This window comes from Rutidosis leptorrhynchoides, chromosome 5, assembly GCF_046630445.1.
Source record: "Rutidosis leptorrhynchoides isolate AG116_Rl617_1_P2 chromosome 5, CSIRO_AGI_Rlap_v1, whole genome shotgun sequence".
NCBI lineage: Eukaryota > Viridiplantae > Streptophyta > Magnoliopsida > Asterales > Asteraceae > Rutidosis > Rutidosis leptorrhynchoides.
In genome coordinates, this window is record NC_092337.1 from 377,346,633 (window position 1) to 377,361,046 (window position 14,414).

General features: G+C 38.1%; 1 pseudogene; it reads left to right on the top strand.

Moving 5' to 3' along the window:
- LOC139849762 (probable CoA ligase CCL5) overlaps nucleotides 1-14,414 on the top strand; it is a 126,936-nt pseudogene that overhangs the window by 24,689 nt on the left and 87,833 nt on the right.

Consider the following 14,414-nt stretch of genomic DNA (forward strand, 5'->3'; position numbering starts at 1 on the left):
GCACGAATCGGTAAACCTGATATTTCGATCCAAATTGCACGCTCCTTAACAGAAAAAGTTTCAGAGTAAGGCAAAATATCAGCAAGGGTGTTATGTATTGCAAGGCATTTCTTAAAGTTCCAAACGGATTCGATGTTAGGGAATTCAATCCAAACCCAATCCCCACCAATGTAGCGGACAGAAACCTTCATCCAACCAAATTCGATTGAGATAAGGGATTTGGGTTGGTGTTTTTGCTCTACCCAAAAGGATCAGATCAGAGTTTTCCAATTGAAGACATTCCTCATCAACAATAGAGATCCGTTTCAGAGGTGTGTGAATCTGAGCATCCAAACGATTGCCAATAATGGCAGATGCATAAGAGTTAATGGGAGGTGGATTAACACGATTTACACGACTGGAATTGTGGTTTGCAAGCGTGGGGTTAACAGGAGTAGCTTGTGTACGATTAGGTTTAAAATTGGAAGACCTGTCAAAACGTACACGAGAGACAAAGACATGGAAATTGCTTACCCAAATCGACGCAGCCTCTTTGTCTAGGTTACGATTCGATGCTAGAGAGTGGAAACGAATGAAGGCAAATCGTTTATTCAATTTTGATAATTTCCTTGCGATGTATACATCTGCAATCGCTCCAAAACATGAAAACATCTCACGAAGGTCTGAAGAGGTAAAGTGGTGGGGGAAATTGGTGATGAAAAAGGTTGAAAGGGATTTGTTATTGCGTTGTTGATCGGAATCGGGGGCCATCTTCGATTATTTGTTTAGGAGTTTTCTTACCTGAGGCTAATGCTTTGGAAGCCCCTAATAGAGTTGTGTTTGAGTATTATGATTAAGATTAGAAGAATATCATCTATGATGTTAAGTTGGTTAAAGTGAAAAAAACGTTTAGTCGTTAATATTAAAATTAAAATCAAATGTCAATCAATATTCAATATTATTAATAAGTTTAAATTTTAACTTTAATTCTATTTACGCCGTTTAATTTTTATTTTCTATTTTCTAAACATCTATATAGTCATAAACATTGCTCGGAGATTTAATGACTTCATTGCTAATAATGAAGAAACAACAACAAGAGCAACATTCGTGGGTTATATGTTAACGGTTTGTGGATCGAATCGCCTTGCGAAATAAAGGAGGAGGTATTTAAGCACTTTGAAAGCAGATTCCAGGAAACTAATGTTGAAAGGGCAAGTATGGAAGATCTCTGCTATCCCTCCTTAACATCTAGTAATGTATCCGATTTAGAAGCACCTTTTGATGAACTTGAAATTAGGAATGCCGTTTTTGACTGTGGTAGTACTAAGGCACCTGGGCCGGACGGTTTTAATCTAAGATTTTTTAAGCAGTTCTGGGAAACAATTAAAGGTGATTTAATGGAGGCTTTTGGGATAAAGGTGAATTGTCACGCGGTTGTAATGCATCTTTCGTCACTTTAATTCCGAAGAAGCCTAATCCGTGTGGGCTTAACGACTTTCGCCCGATTAGCTTGATTGGGAGTTATTACAAGGTTATTGCAAAGATTCTCTCAAATAGTTTAAAGAAGTGTATCCCGTCACTTGTAGGATCGGAACAAAGTGCATTCATAAAAGGTAGATTTATTTTAGATGGTGCGTTGATTGTGAATGAAACCATTAATTTTCTAAAGGAGAACAAGCAACAAGGTATACTCTTTAAAGTCGATTTTGAAAAGGCGTTTGATTGCATCAATTGGAATTTTTTGATGGACGTGATGAAGTGTATGGGCTTTGGTGATAGATGGGGGAATTGGATTCTCTCATGTTTAAAATCTGCTTCAATTTCGGTTCTTGTTAACGGCTCTCCCACTAAAGAATTTTCTTTAGGGCGGGGTATCTGACAAGGGGATCCGTTGTCGCCTTTCCTTTTTATCCTCGCGACAGAAGGACTTAACATCTTAACGAAATCGGCAACTGAAAAGGGTCTTTTTGAAGGAGTTAAAGTTGGTAAAGATAATGTTTTAGTGTCTCATCTCCAATATGCCGATGACACCATTTTTCTTGGTGCTTGGAACCATGCAAATGCGTATAGCCTACAAAATCTTCTTAAATGTTTTGAATTAGTCTTGGGACTAATAGTAAACTTTCATAAAAGTTTTCTCTATGGTATTGGTGTTAGTGAGGTAAATGTGCAAAATATGGCTCAAAGGTTACATTGTCAAGTTGGTTCTTTCCCCTTTACATATCTTGGCCTTCCGATTGGTGGGAATATGAACAAAATAAGTAGTTGGAGCCCGGTTATTGACAAGATCAAGGCTAGGTTGTCAAGTTGGAAAATGCGATCGTTGTCTTTTGGTGGAAGACTAGTCCTAATTAAATCGATCCTCTCGAGTTTACCATTGTATTATTTCTTGCTTTTTCGTGCTCCGTCATGTGTTTTAAAGTCACTTGAGAGTGTGAGGCGAGTGTTCTTTTGGGGCGGGTCGGCTTCGAGTACAAAATTATCATGGGTTAAATGGGTTAATGTTCTTTCTTCATATGAACATGGGGGGCTTAATATTGGTTCTATAAAATATAAAAACTTAGCCTTACTTGGGAAATGGTGGTGGAGATTCAAAATAAAACCGAATCCTATGGGCTAAAATCATTAAAAGTATCTATGGTTCGTGTAGTGGCTTGGATTTAAGGAATGAAGCAATTCGCGCCTTAAAACCTAGCGTTTGGCGTTCTATTATTTTAGCAGGTCATGACATTCAGGAGCTTGGAGTGCAGTTCATCAATTCGTTCGTGAAAAAGATCAGTTCAGACTCGGCAGCAGCATTCTAGAACGAAGCTTGGTTAGGTGGAACCAAATTGAAGCTTGCGTATCCTCGGTTATTCAGGCTGGAAAGTAATAAAGACGTGGCCATTAAAGATCGGGTGGAACGCGTTGGTGACTCTCTGATATTGAAGTGGAGCTGGACAAGAACTCCTGCTGGAAGAACCGAAAGCGCACTCTTGGACTTGTGCAATCTGATTTCGATGTACTGTTTTTCGAATACTGGTATCGACTCCATGAGGTGGTCGCTCTCCAATGAAGGCAAATTCTCTGTTAAGAAATTGCGCAATGCCATAGAAGATCAAGTTATGTCGGGTACGTCTCATTTTTTTGAAACTCTACCCAATAATTTAGTCCCGAAAAAGCTAGAGGTTTTTGTGTGGAGATCAATTCAAAGACGACTTCCAACTTTGATTAATCTGGACAAGCGAGGCATCGATTTAAATAGTACGAGATGCCCGCTATGTGACGATAGTCTTGAGTCCGTGGAGCACTCGTTAATATTGTGCAAACATGCGTATGATCTTTGGTGTCGTGTGTATTCTTGGTGGGGGCATGGTACCTTTTCCAACCTAAGCATAAATGAGATTCTACGGGGCAATGGTTTGACATCTTGTTCAAGCTTAGGCAAAAAAAATATGGCAAGCAGTTGCATGGGTTTGTTCGTACCTAATTTGGAAGAATAGGAATAACAAAGTCTTTCGTGGAAAATGTTGGGGCACCCCGGGTGCGTTTAACGAAGTGCAAATTAAATATTTCGAGTGGATATCGCATCGCTTAAAAAAGAAGAAACTTGATTGGTTATCGTGGATAAATGACCCGAGTGTGTATTTAAAACTAATGTAATTTGTAACGTATACAGCGTGGTAGTTTGGTTTGCAAACTCTTCAAACGTGCATGTAAATTGTGTAGCCCTCTTATGGGTACTCGTGGTTTTCTCTATTGTTTCGATGTATTTGTTTTCGTTTTAGAAGTAATAAAATTTCCTTGCTTTTCAAAAAAAAAAAAAAAACAAGATATATTAATTTATAGTTGTATTATATTCACCACGTGATGCATGTTACGGAGTATAAATATCATGTGCGGATATTTTTATAAAGTCAAATACATACAGTTGTAAAGTAGACTAATTAAACGAATGAAACTACTCCGTATAATTAACTAAACAAAATAATCTCAATATGGTCAACTGTTGGTGCAACAAGCATCAAAATCGACATAACGTACTAAGTGGCTATTTATATTGCATGATGTAAATCTCTAGTTCACATTGCGTTTGTATTGTTTAATTCAGTCATTTGGTTCCGATTGAACAGTATTGTACATGGATATGTGTTGGACATTTGGATATTTGTTTGGTTGTTTCTTATGTTAGCTAAGTGATTGTGTTTTATACATGTTGATATAATCGTCGATTGTTTAGGTAACGAGATCGTTAAAGTTTATCAATCCTTGATTGTTTAGGTAACGAGATCGTTAAAGTTAACTCCAAAGTTAAATGGCTGGTTATTAGCACGGAAGTTAGAGACTTTAGCACGAAGGATGACTAACAATATATAAATAGGGGTTTCGGATTTCATTTACAAGTTACACCTTAGAAACCCTAGCCGCACTTAGAATTACTCTAATCGTTTTCCAACATCCCAATACTAATAACAATTTGAGACATCGATCTAATCTCTTACGACATCAATAGGTTTGACTTAATCGATCTCAAAAGTTAGATTTTATTTTTATTAAAGCTCTTTTTGTGATTTTCGCTACGTTTAGATTCTAGCAACATTAGGTTTAACACTATTCCGTATTTATGTCATATATATATATATATATATATATATATATATATATATATATATATATATATATATATATATATATATATATATATATATATATATATATATATATATATATATATATATATAAACAAAAATAAGTTAAAAGTCGCATAACATATTATTCAACCAGGTAACAATTTTGATAGACCAATCATAAATCTTGTATATTTCGGAAGCTACATCGTCAACGCTTTTGAAGCCTTGTAGCCGTTATTACCGAATGAATTTCTCATTTCAGGTTACTTTAATAATTCGGAAGCTACATCTCAACGCTAGACTCAAATGGATGGCTAAGAACAGGAGACCTTTGCTACATTGATGAAGATGGATTTCTGTTCGTAGTCGATAGGTTAAAAGAACTCAAGTATAATGGTTATCAGGTAACCAACAAGCCGCTAACATGCTATATGATGGCATTTACATATATATTCAATAATAGTAATAGTTTACAACAATGACTGTTTAGTCACACTTAGTACGAAGTTTAAAATGTCGATAAATAAAAAACACACTTTTTTGCCTGATATGTTGAACATAATTGTTCTCTTTTGATATGAAGTGAATAGTGATATATCCGGTATAGTTTTTGATATATCCATCAAAATTACACATGAGCTCTTAATTAACAATTTTTGACACCGATTTGACCAATGAAGCATACTGTCCAGGTTCAATTCCTGACTATGTCAAATTGTTTAAAAAGGGAGTCTGACTAGAGGGTGCGCATGATGCGCAAGTCACCCGGTAACATGTCTCGTGCTCAGGGGGCTGGCTTGATTACCCGAGATTTTACCTTCTATGGGGAGCCAATGTGCTCGTTTATAGGAGGGTTTCTTCGCTTACTAAGAAAAACTACTCCTTATATATGATCGATATATCATCACTGTTAGAAAAATAAAGAGTAATATTGTATTTATTTATCTATTATTTCAACCAATAGGTTCCACCGGCAGAACTAGAAGCTTTGTTACTAACTCACCCCGATATAGAAGATTGTGGTGTGATCCCGTAAGTTTACAGATGTTATAAAGTTCATGATTACATGAAATCATCAGAAACTAATTTTAACAATTTAAATTTTGTAACTTGTATTTCAGGTTTCCAGATAAAAATGTTGGCCAGTTTCCGATGGCATATGTAGTGAGGAAAAGTGGAAGCACTTTATCTGATAAGCAAGTTATGGACTTCATTTCTAATCAAGTAAACTTATATCTTCAATCTTTAACCCTTATAAATTGTCTAGGAATAGATGCTTGATCTTTTAAAGATTATAAATGACAAGATTATCCCTGCTTACAAAACTCTAACAAGATTACGTATTAATGTATCCGGAGGGTGGTATCCGCCCAACCTGAATTTGAAAAGAAAAAAAAAATAATTTACACTAAATTTTTTTTTTACTAAAAAATAATGTTTTTTTAGTATTTAACTCATGTCATTAGTTTTACTCCTCCTAAAATATGGTTCAAGTTCTGGCACTGAACTCTCGCATATATAAATCTTTTTTCTGAAGATACATATGTATGAATGAAAATCGATCTATTATGTTATATCGTATATATTATACAATTGTATTTAATGACAAGCTAATATACAAATTTTATTACACTTGAACACATTATATAGGTTGCTCCCTACAAGCGAATTAGGCGAGTATCCTTCATTAAGTCAATCCCGAAGAACCCGTCTGGAAAGTGTTGGGAAATTACGGTCTCACTAATTCCCACCACCCAGCCCAACAATAATAGTAAAGAAATAAGAACAATACACAACACAAGATTTAACGTGAAAACTCCAAAACAGTAGAAAAACCACCGACCCCCAAAGAGAGAATACACTATATCACAAATTGTTACAATGATATAGACGACTCTCTTAAGCCAACTACACTCTCCAAAATATTTAACTAATACAACTCTCAAACAATGGTAAGAAAGAAAGAAATAATCAAATACTTAAAGTGTATTGATTGGTGCAATTTGAAAGTAATCCCATAAGCTCCTTTTATAACCAAAGAGATTACTTCCCACTCTTTCCATCCACCGATGTGGGACTAAGCAAAAAATATTTCTTCTACTAGCCAAAAAATCAAACCAACAAATCTCCACCTTTTGAATAGAAGAAGATAACCATGCTTCCACATTGCAAGGATAACCGATGTAGACGCTTCCTCGACGACAACTTCAAGATCCTCATCTTCATGTCGTTGACATTATCTCCCAAGAGACAAAACTTGCATCTTCATCGAACATTGTCAAGACCCGACAATCATTGTCATAACAGACAATCATAACTCTAAACAGAATTATCATACTCCACCATAAAGAGTATAGCACTTAGAATATCACATTCCAAGCATTTTGTATCGGCACATGTTGTATACCCAGCTGAACTGTTATGGTGCAACTTCCTGTTTGGCTTTCCCAGGAAGTTTCATCAGCTACAACATTCGTTTCCACCACACAACCTGCATAAACGCCAAACCAATGCCCATGTGCAATTGTGGAACCGCTAACGAATATCCCTTTCCATGGTGGCGCGGACACACCATGAGGATGACGTGACTTCAGAGGAATTCGTCACTCTCCGTAACAACGGAGACAATGTTAGCATCTTTGGAGCCATTTGCCGGATTAGCTCCACCTGGACAATTATGTGATGAGCCGTACAAAACCATCGTGTACGAATCATCAACAACGGGATCATTACAAGGTCAAATACTATATGTTGTTCAAAATAAGTTTGCATTCATGAAAAAAGGTGACGTTTTAACCAACGTCAAATGTTTAACATCCGAAAGTATGCTTCTACGAATAGCAAGCAAAAATAATAGTACGTGACCCATAGGTCGTTACAAATACATTGTTTCAAAAAGTAACATAGTTTGAATGCAAAATAAACGTTTCATGCGAAGACATCTCTAATAAGCGCAGCGGGTGTCTACAAAGCATGACTAGTACAGCGGAAGCAAGCAAACCTTAAGCACCTGAGAAAAACATGCTTAAAAATGTCAACACAAAGGTTGGTGAGCTATAGTTTAAGTATAACAGTAATGTAAGGTAAGCCACGAGATTTCAGTGCTTCAACAGCGTTTCAAAACAGTATGAAAAGTATATGTATAACCGTGGGCACTTGGTAACTAACTTAACGTAAATAACACCCCCTAAAAGTACACTTGGTGAGTGCGTATATTTACGAAGTATTAAACACCTGTTAAATGCTAGTCCTACTAGCCCGAGTGGGGATGTCTAACCCTATGGATCCATATCTAAGATTCGCGTTCACCGGTTCAAAGACCAATGACTAAACGTTACCGAGCTAAGGGGAAAGTTTATGCCGTTGTGTAACCCACACATATATAAAGTTTAAGTACTCGTGCCTAGTATGTAAAATGTAAAATGCGCATGTATTCTCAGTTCTCAAAATAGTTAAAGTAAAAAGGGATGCTATAACTCACAGTGGAAAGTAGTAAAAGTCGATACGAGGGAAATGTAAACAAGTAGTTGGTCCGGAAGTTCCTCAACCTAAGTCAAAAGTTACTAAGTCAGTAAATTGTTCCCAAAGGTTTAAAAGTATGTAAATTAGGTCTTAAGTATCATCATCATTCATCATCAAACAAAAAGTGTAAAGTAAGTTTTAAGTCAAGACTAGGGTTTGAAACAAGGGCTGACTTTGTTCAGTCGCCACGACCTCTATAAAAACTGAAATGAGGTGAGACTAGTGGCCATGGCTCCGTATATGAGTCCCCTAGAGGCTGACCAATTTCCAGAACCAAACTCATCATCATTTGACCGTGGTGACGGTTTAAGTGCGAGTAGGTCAGAAATTTCAGCACAACGTTAATAGGGTGTAGTGACTTTCGGGAGGCCATAGATCCTAAACTGTAACTCGGATTAAGACGAGGTCTTAACGGAAAATAATCTACTCGAACCGAACTAACTGAAAATCAACTTTCCAGTAGCCCAGGTAGTCTGATCAGTTCCATAAATAGTAAGTAAAGGTGTTCCGGTGGGTTCTTGGTGTTTGATGCTCATCGCGGTCCTCATCCTTGATGCGTATAGCTTCAAGTGTACAACTCGTTGATGGGTTTGCATCATCTTAACCAAGGTTTGACCATCATAACACTAGTGTAAGTCTAAGATATGTAGCACAACTCACTTAAGAGTTGTATGTAGTTTGATGAACCAAAGTTACATCAAGATCTTAGATCCGACACATACTTGAGTTATAAAAGTAATATTAAGCTATAAACTTGAAAGTAAACTAAATAAACAAGATCTTAAGTTGTAGAACTTAGATCTTAGCTAGATCTTAAAGATCCTAGACTAGAAAGTCTAGATCTAGTGTTCTTAAGTTAGATCCTAAGTTACAAAACTTGGATCTACACTTTAATGAAATCATAAGTTATGAAACTTAGATTTTCAACTTGCAAAATGTATGTAAGCTTGTAAGCTCTTATTTACAACAAAATTAGAAGACCATAAGTTATATAAACTTAGATCCAACATAAGTATATGAAGTTATAACTAGAAAGTTAAACTTCCATGTTCTTGAACTTATAAAGTTAACTTTAGTTCAAGAAAAATGAGATCAAGATTAACTAGTAATACTTGACCAGAGAACAATAATCACGAATTTAAAAGTACATAACATGAAGAAATAAACTAAATTTACAAGTAATAAGTTCATGGTTGTTCATACTTAGAAAGATTCAATCCAATGCTTTGATCTTTTAAGAAAGTAAACCTTAAGTTTACAAACATGAACACAAGTATGATAATGAAACTTATGAACTTTAAATCTTTAAAACATTTAAGTGTAGAACCATAAACTAGAAAGTTTAGATTCTTGTTCTTGGTTCTTTACAAACAAAAGATGAAAGTAACCAAGATTACATGAAGATTCAAGCTAGATAACTTGATCTTTAACAACTACAAACAACTACAAGTAATTAAACAAATAAGAATGATGATGATGAATATTTAGGTTTCGGTTTTCCCAAGAAAAAAAGAAGAAGAAATAAAGTTTGTTTACTTACAAACTAGAGAGAAAAAGCTTGGAGGAAGAAAGTGTAAGTAAGTGTGTGTGAGAAATGAAGAATACTAGTAAATAAGTATACAAAAAAATTTGAAATGGAGCTCCCTCATACCCCTTGGTGACCGACGGTTTAGGAGCCAAAAGAGGGAAAGTCAAGTGCTTGCTTTCTTGCATGGGGAGAAGGTGTTAGCTTGAAATGGTATTAAAGCAAATTGGCATGGGAAAATGGTGTAAGTATGTATGTAACTAGATTCCTCATGTCACTAATTAATCTTGTTTATCATTAAGATGTTACTAGCATAAAGTGGGCTCTTAATTAATCCATTAAGAGAAGTAAGGTGGGCTTCCAAGTCCATGTTCATTAATAAAGGCCCAAGTCCAAGTATGTAACAATTAAATAAGCAAAGCCCAAGTAATTAACTAGTTACATTACTTAATTAAAAATGATCAATATTAATTAATCATGAATGTAAATAATATTCGAAAATATTATTCGTGAAAAGTACGTGTGTCACAAAGACAAGTCGGGCCATGAAAAGTTAAATACGGTAACAAGTAACACGTATAAGAACACGCTTATTAAAACACAAGCATTAATAATAAATATTAATAAATATACGTTGGAAAATCCAGGGTCGTTACATTACCCACCTGTTAAAGAAAATTTCGTCCCGAAATTTTAAGCTGAGGTAGATGGAGGAGCTGGGAAAAGGTGAGGATACTTCTGCATCATTTGATCCTCTCGCTCCCAGGTAAACTCAGGTCCTCATTTGGCATTCCATCGTACTCGGACGATCAGAATCTTGTTATGTTTCAAAGTTTTGACCTCACGGTCCATAATTTTGACAGGCTCTTCCACGAAGTGGAGTTTGTCATCAATTGTAAGTTCCTCCAATGGTATGACATGTTCCGGTTCAGCAAGACACTTTTTCAAATTCGATACATGAAAGGTAGGATGAACGAAGCTCAATTGAGTTGGAAGATCCAAACGGTAAGCAACGGGTCCAACACGTTCCAATATTTCAAAAGGACCAATGTATCACAGATTGAGCTTCCCATATTTTCCAAAACGGATCACACCTTTACAAGGCGCGACCTTCAACATTACACGGTCACCCACGTTGAATTCAAAGTCTTTACGTTTAAGGTCGGCATAACTCTTTTGGAAATCACGGGCCGTCTTGAGTCTCGCTTGAAATTGGACAATCTTCTCAGTTGTTTCATGGACTATCTCGGGTCCGGTGATTTGCGTTTCGCCTACTTCGGCCCAACAAATAGGAGATCGACACTTGCGGCCATACAACGCTTCAAAAGGTGCGGCATTAATACTCGAATGATAACTATTGTTGTAAGAGAACTCGGCTAGCGGAAAATGCCTTTCTCAAGCCTTTCCGAAATCAATAACACATGCACGCAACATGTCTTCTAAAGTCTGAATAGTACGTTCGCTTTGTCCGTCGGTCTGCGGGTGATACGCGGTACTCATGTCGAGACGGGTTCCCAAGGCTTCTTGAAAAGAACGCCAAAATCTGGAAGCAAAACGGGGATCGCGATCTGAGATGATCGATAAGGGCACACCATGACGAGATACAACCTCTTTTATGTATAGTTGAGCGAGTCTCTCCATCGTATCCGTTTCCTTCATGGCTAAGAAGTGTGCAGATTTAGTAAGACGGTCAACAATAACGCAGATGGTATCGTATCTGCCCACCATCTTTGGTAACTTCGTAATGAAATCCATTGTTATCCTTTCCCACTTCCATTGTGGGATTTTTGGTTGTTGAAGTAACCCAGAAGGCTTCTGATGTTCGGCCTTAACTTTTGAGCAAGTCAAACACTTACCGACATAAGTTGCAACGTCCTTCTTAAGATTAAGCCACCAGTACTGTTCCTTAAGATCGTGGTACATTTTACCCGCTCCTGGGTGAATCAAATATCTCGACTTGTGGGCTTCACCTAGTATAAGGTTCCATAGATCTCCATAACGAGGTACCCAAATTCTTCCGGCATAGCATCGGAGTCCAGTCTCTTTAACTTCAAATCGAGAAACGAGAATGTTCAAGTATTCATGAGATATATTCTCCTCCTTGAGAGCCTCATATTGGGCTACTCGGATTTGGCTATTGAGGTTCGAATGATTGGTGATGTTCAGTGCCCGAACACGAAGAGGTGTCATCCTCTCCATTCGGCTCAAAGCGTCAGCTACAACATTGGCCTTGCCAGGGTGATAACGAAGTTCACAATCATAGTCGTTCAGTGTCTCGATCCATCGACGCTGTCTCATATTCAGTTGCTTCTAATCGAAGATGTGTTGGAGGCTTTTATGATCGGTGAAAATAGTGCTCTCTGTTCCATAAAGATAGTGTCTCCATAGCTTTAATTCAAAGACAACGGCTCCAAGCTCGAGATCGTGCGTTGTGTAATTTCGTTCGTGAATCTTCAGTTGTCGGGATGCGTAAGCGATAACCCTTGTGCGTTGCATCAGTACACAACCAAAACCACTCTTCGAAGCATCGCAATAAATGACGAAATCGTCACTACCTTCAGGAAGTGATAAGATAGGTGCGGTGGTTAACTTCTTTTTCAAGGTTTGAAATGCTGATTCCTGTTCGGGTTCCCAAATGAACTTCTTCCCTTTGTGAGTCAGCGCGGTCAAAGGACGCGCAATCAGAGAGAAACCTTCAATAAATCTTCGGTAGTAACCGGCGAGGCCTAAAAATTGGCGGATATGAGTCGGAGTAGTGGGGGTTTCCCACTTGTTGATAGCTTCAATCTTTGCGGGATCAACTTTGATACCTTGATCGCTCACAACGTGACCCAGAAATTGGACTTCCTTCAACCAAAACTCACACTTGGAGAATTTTGCATAAAGTTGCTCTTGTCTCAAGAGTTCCAACACTAGGCGGAGATGTTGTTCATGTTCTTCTTCGCTTTTGGATTAGATGAGGATATCATCTATGAAGACGATAACGAACTTATCCAGGTATGGCTTGCATACACGATTCATGAGGTCCATGAATACGGCAGGTGCATTGGTTAAACCGAATGGCATCACGAGAAACTCATAATGACCATAACGAGTTCTGAATGCAGTCTTCATCACGTCACTCTCTTTCTCCCTCAACTAGTGATAACCGGATCGCAAATCGATCTTAGAGTAAATGCTTGATCCTTGCAGCTGATCGAAAAGATCGTCAATTCGGGGAAGAGGATACCGATTCTTGATCGTCAATTTGTTGAGTTCACGGTAGTCGATACATATGCGGAATGATCCGTCCTTCTTCTTCACAAATAAAACAGGTGCGCCCCAAGGCGAGAAACTTGGTTCGATAAATCCACGGTCTAGCAGTTCTTGTAATTGGCTCTACAACTCTTGCATTTCGGAAGGTGCGAGTCGATAAAGTGCGCGAGCTACAGGTGCAGCTCCTAGCACTAAATCGATCTGAAACTCTACTGCTCTCGGTGGTGGTAATCCAGGTAATTCTTCCGGAAAGACATCGGAAAATTCGTTCACAATTCGTACATCATCCACGCTCTTCACCTCAGTTTCTAACGTTTTCACATGTGCTAGAACAGCAAGACGTCCTTTCTTCATGATCTTTTGCGCTTTCATGCAACTAATGAGATTCAGTTTTGAGCTATATCTCTCTCCGTAAATAATCAGCGGCTCACCGTTTCCGTACGGTATACGAAGAGCTTTATCTCCACAGATAATGTCGGCCCTTATCTTGGTCAACCAGTCCATACCGACAATAACATCAAAGCTTCCCAACTTAATGGGTATCAAGTCAATCTAGAAATCCACACCATCTATGTTGATAATAGCTCCTCGGCTAACTTGGTCAACTTTCTCAAGTTTTCCATTGGCTACCTCTACAAGCATACTCTCCTTTAAAGGAACTAACGACCAATTTATCTTAGAGCAAAAGTGTCTACATACATAACTTCTATCGGCACCAGTATCAAACAGAACAGAAGCTAATAGATTGTTGATAGTGAATATACATGTGACCAAGTCGGGGTTCTCACGAGCATCCCTTGCATTTACATTGAAAGCTCTGCCACACGGTGGTCCGCCGTCCTTTCGCTTGTTGGGACACTCATTTCTGAAGTGGCCCGTCTGTCCGCATTCATAGCACTTTCTCGGTCCATTAGGGTTTGTCTTCACATTCAAGGTGGTGATCTTGCAGTCTTTGCCAATATGCCCAGTTCTTTTACATTTTTCGCAGACCACGTTGCAGTACCCGGTGTGATGCTTGTAGCATCTCTTGCACTGCGGCAGACTACCCTTGTAGTTAGAGTTCGAGCTAGTGTTCGGGTTGGGGTTGTTTCCCTTGAAACCTTCATGTCGCTTGGCTGGGTTTTGATCATAGACTCTCCCCTTGTTGTTGTCCCACTTACGCTTCTCACTACTACCCGATTCGAATTTTGCCTTTTCTGGTTCATCGATGATAATTTGGTTCATTAAGGTGTGCGCCATGCGCATAGCTTCCGGGACATTAGGTGGCTTAGACGAGGTGACATTTCCCTTAATGGACTTAGGAAGTCCCCACAAGTACCTTTCCATCCGCTTAAACTCCGGGGTAACCATCGTTGGACACATTAGAACTAATTCCAGATACCTACGGTTGTAACCATCAAGATCGTTTCCAACAACCTTCAACTGCCAAAACTCGGCCTCCATTTTCTGGATCTCTGTTCGGGGACAGTACTCTTCAATCATGGCCCCCTTGAATTCCTCCCACGGGGTAGCATACGCCT